This window comes from Eufriesea mexicana, unplaced genomic scaffold, assembly GCF_001483705.2.
Source record: "Eufriesea mexicana isolate 0111107269 unplaced genomic scaffold, ASM148370v2 scaffold1217, whole genome shotgun sequence".
NCBI classification, from domain to species: Eukaryota; Metazoa; Arthropoda; class Insecta; order Hymenoptera; family Apidae; genus Eufriesea; species Eufriesea mexicana.
In genome coordinates this window covers 216,457-221,400 of record NW_016909323.1, presented here as the reverse complement: position 1 = coordinate 221,400, position 4,944 = coordinate 216,457, and positions in this window count along the sequence as shown.

The window sequence follows — 4,944 nt, the reverse complement described above, 5'->3', positions numbered from 1 at the left end:
TATCTAGAATATTGTAGTCCACAATTTCAGAAAGGAACGACGAATCGGCGACTGCGAACAAAGAAAACTTATGAACCGATCAATATTTTCTAGAAGCAAATGGAAAAGTTATTTTGGGTAGCAAAATTATGTTCCCTACTCCGTATGGGAATGTGAAACGTTCGTTAAGAAGAGCATACAGGCATGGTCCTCGGCGACAAAAGCAGCGTCCTTAGAAATCAATTGCGACCGGCACGAACGCGAGACGCTTGGTGTTCGAAAGAGAGATAAATTTTGTCTGCTTTCGTTCCGATACTTGACGTTCTTTCCGTCCTTAAAATAATTCTATAAGTATTTAGATGGTGTTATTCCGTTATTGCTGCTTCGTCAATCTTTGATGGCGCAACGCTAGCTTCCGCTATCCGACAATTTAGTAATTTAGTAGTTTAGAAGTTAAGTAATTGCAACACTAAGGATACTAATTCCGAATGATGTAAAAATGTACTGAATGAAAATACGGGAAGACTGATCATATTACGGTATTGAAATGAAATCGTGATATTAAGTAATATGAAATTTTTGATTAAATGTATGTGAATAGACACTTATTCCACTGTGGGTTTAGCATTAAATGGACATATATTTCATTCGCGTAGATACGAGAAATGGAAGGAAGTATATTTTTCTTTTATTTATGATTAGGTATAAATATGTTTGAAAGTAAAATATCGTGGACGATAAAAACGGATATGGAAATGCTAAATTAGACATGGAAGAATAACTGAATCTTTATTCTTATAGGTATCAATAACATTTGGAATATGTATGGTACATTATAAGTAATTCACTATTTAACTTCATCTTCCCACTTTTTGCTATAACTTCTCTTGTCATTGAGGTTCAATTGAGGTACCTTTAATTAGGGCATTACTTCCTCTTGCTATGCGTTATGTAATTATTACAATATTATAATGAAAATTGCGAAACCTCCCATTTTCCATTCTAATTTTCTTATAAAACAACGTAATTTTTCCCGCTTTGACGAAAGTACGACGTTTAGAAGCCAGTAAACGAAATTTAGAGGCAAGGAAAGCTTGTTTACAGTGTCTTATAGTAATTCAACCTGAACCTGCACCCAAACACGGCATATATGAACATTATTTGTATGTAGCTCTGTCTGAACTAAGCTCAAAATTATCAATTCCAGCAACAGTTGCTGGGAATAGTCGTTCCACTTATTTGTATATCCGATGAAATCATGCTGCACCAGTTACAGTAGAAAATAGTAATTATATTAGTAATATTTCCCGAGAAATTGCTTCTCAACTCAGTATAATTGTGAAGACGAACTTTCAATATCCACGAAACAAAATGGCCATGTAAACCCTAGGGAATTAGCGCTGCAGCAGAAAAATCTTCTTAGTGGTTCCGTCAAACGCGGATCGAACGTATTCATTTGCAGCAGCCGAAAGTACCGCAGTCAATAACATATCTTTAAATCACGCGTCTACTCTCGCGTTCTTCACACGATGAGAGGAATAAATATTAAACACGGCGCTTCGTTTGAAAATTGTTGGAACGAGGAGTCTCTTTGTTCTTTGTTTAAGGACAATCGCCGCTAGGTCGTTGAATGGAACACGCTCGCCGGAAACCATGCATCTCGCATCCATGCAAAAGATAATATGTCTAAATGACTGGAACAACCCCATCATGGAGCACCGTATTCTATTGTTAGTCGTCGGGTCGCGGCGCATACATTAGGCCCGCAATATACAATCGGAAATGCCAGGTCGCTAGCGTTCACTATGCGTTCTACCGCGACGACATTATTACATTCCGGAGTCGTAAACATGGTATTTGCAACTAATGCATTCTCATAAAGGTAACTGAATATCCAGCATGTTGTTCCTATGTTCAATGACTTTTCATTGCTTTCAACCATGTGCAAACGCGGATCTACGCTACCTTAGCCTTTGAGCACTTATAACTTTGCGAGGAGAGGTACGACAATATCAATTGCGGGCTCTATATAAGTGGTAAAGCCGTACACTTGCGTCCTTCGGTCGATCCTTCGCTTGAACACACTTGTGGTGGGCGGTGGAGACGGGTCTTCAGTTAAATGATTGGGGAAGCCTTAAGAAAGCAGTTTCATCTAGAAATTTATACCTGGGCTACGAGTTGGGGAAAATAATACCTCTCTAGAGACCCCAAGGAATATAGTATACGATTTTTGACTGCTAGCTGACTACTTTCCGAATAACTTGTTCCATTAAACTCCGAACCTGTTCACGATTGCTTTAAAGACCTGACAGAATTTTGCTTGCTCTTCTTCAGTATGACAGGTGCGCGTTAATTGAACCGCAACCTGTGTATATTCTACCATGCGAACATTTTAATTAGTAACATGTTGATGATATAACCTTCATTGTGTCTGAACTTACTTGGAAACGAAAAATGGCGCATTAACTTCCATTGTGTTAATTCAGTGGCTTTATAAACCGAAATTGAACGTAATACAAAAAAAGATATTTCTTTATTGAAACGACCAGTGTTCCAATTTTTAGAAATTTTCAGCAAGGAATTTGCCCTGCCTTCTACAGTAAAACAGTGTCAATATAAATTCAATCCCGGTACGCGAAAGTAAGACTCACGATGGTATGCAAACGATATACATAGTGGCGTATGGCGCTAACCGCATACAATGCGACAACGAGTCTACATTGTCGTGAGTTTTACATGCTAACTCTCATAAGTATCTATTGAACTCGCATTAGCCTGGAATTACATGTAGCGTATATTAACGCGCGCGAAATTAGAATGGATCCAATAATTGACAAGGTTTTATTTAGAATAAGACGGGCATGTATGGTGCCGATTGAGATTTAGTAACACCATTATGCTCAGTTTCTCGTAAATATATCAGGATATAGGGCCTTAATAGAGTTCTAGTCGAAAGTTAGTATTAATTCGCAAGTTAAACCTGACAAACATCGAATCCAAAAACGTTCCCAAACGTTTTACTTGTAATTCCCCATTCAATCGGTCATAGCTATGGCCACAAGATTGCGTGATATTACGTCCAATATATGTTAAATTAATTTCCCTATATTTTTTCATATTCTTCTTTCGATTTCCAATTAGTAGGTCAATTAACCTGTGCTGGGTTTAGCGTTAAATATCTGATGACGATGCGTGGTATGTCGGAAAGAATTAATTCCACGAATTAACAACTACCAGAAACCTCATACACCGCTTTAAGAATGCTTCGTCGAATCTTCAGCGGGATGTATCGGAACCGCCACTTTGCCCCAGCGATTGCATCGCAGAGGGCATAATGCTCAATGTGCACTCGGTCGATGAAACTCGTTCTACGGTCTAATTCCAACACCTCGGCGCCTCCTTGCCAGGATGAATGCTAACTGGCGCGTAATGGACATGAGCGACACGCGTTCCCGTCTGTCCTTACGACAATGTATAGTGTCAGCGGCGTCATGCTGCCAGCACTTCATTCTGCTGGTAAACGTGCGCGCGAACGGAGATACACGGCTTAGCGGATTTGATTCGAATGCATTTTGCACACGGTTCAGACGGAAAAACATGAAACCGATCTGATAATTCAACGAGCGGAGATACCAGAACTGGCTACACGATCGATATCGGGGAGTCGTCGGTATGATCTTCCTTGCGTTAAATAATCCACCGGAGATCACTCCCTTGTTGTACTTGGAAATTTTTTGGATTCATTTCCGTCCTATCCTACAGGGTTATTTGATATGGAAATGTATGTTTATACACATGGCATGGATTCATTACTGGGTTCGTGGTTCTCGGTTGTTCTGCTATATACGTTAAAGCGTTATGCATTTCGAAATAATAGTTAGTGTTGGCTGGTGGACTGAATTTGCTGTTTAAGCTGTTATTTCACAGTATTTCAATTATTCGCTGCAAATAACTTCGGACATTGCTTAGCTAGACTATTTAATATGGTTTGGGTGGCATGAGTTGATGCTCAATGTCGTAGCGTTTACTAATGTCTGGTCTATTTATCTATTGCTTTATCTATACGGGAATATTTGATATGAAGAGGTACCGGAAAACTGTTCAGTGAGGCACAAAGCTAACTGCAACGAAGGAAAATGGGAGTAATGCAAGGAAATAAAAATAAAGATAAGAATATTCAGATATGCAAAGAGACGAGATGTGTGCAGGTATAAGAAGAAAGATACTTTCTACTGAGAGGTGCGATATAACAGCTGTTGTATAGTGTGAAAGGATTGGACGAATAAATATAAGGTAGAGTCGATATAGATAACACTAGTAATGATTATATTGTTAACTGAGTGGGTTGCAAAAGCGAATTTATGCTTTTGTAAATGATGAAAGCAGTATCGTCTTGAATAAATAGTTGGAACATTGATTGAGGACCTTCCCATTATATCAGAGCAATTTGCAAGGCTATTGATCACTTTGCAGACAAAAAGAATGCCAGAGAATTCCCTCGTTCCTTCTAACTTTGTTAGAATGCGTGATGATGGTATGAATCCTTATGTACGGCACGAAACTAACTTGGGCTATCCAACATGTCGTGAAGCTAAACGTAACATCAGTTATCGTGCTGTAACTAAAGAGCTCGTGTCCAATTTAAATTAAGGTACCCAGATTCTTAGAACGCTATGCTAGATAGCTAGGAATACCGTTAAATTTGTTCCTTTGATTTATGTTGCTAATTATATTGAATTAACCGGTGTATTCTCATCCAATACTTTGTTATACTTAATTAGCTAGTCTGGTTGTATACCATTCATTCTTTCAAACACTGTTATACTATCATTTGGAACATAAATATTCTTTCCTTGGGAACTATAGGTTATTAACTAAGTTTTTTAACTTTCAGCGAGAATTCATAGTGATCACAAGATTCTATGGAGTTATAAGTTTTCAGGGAGCTATTGGAAACGTTAGGAT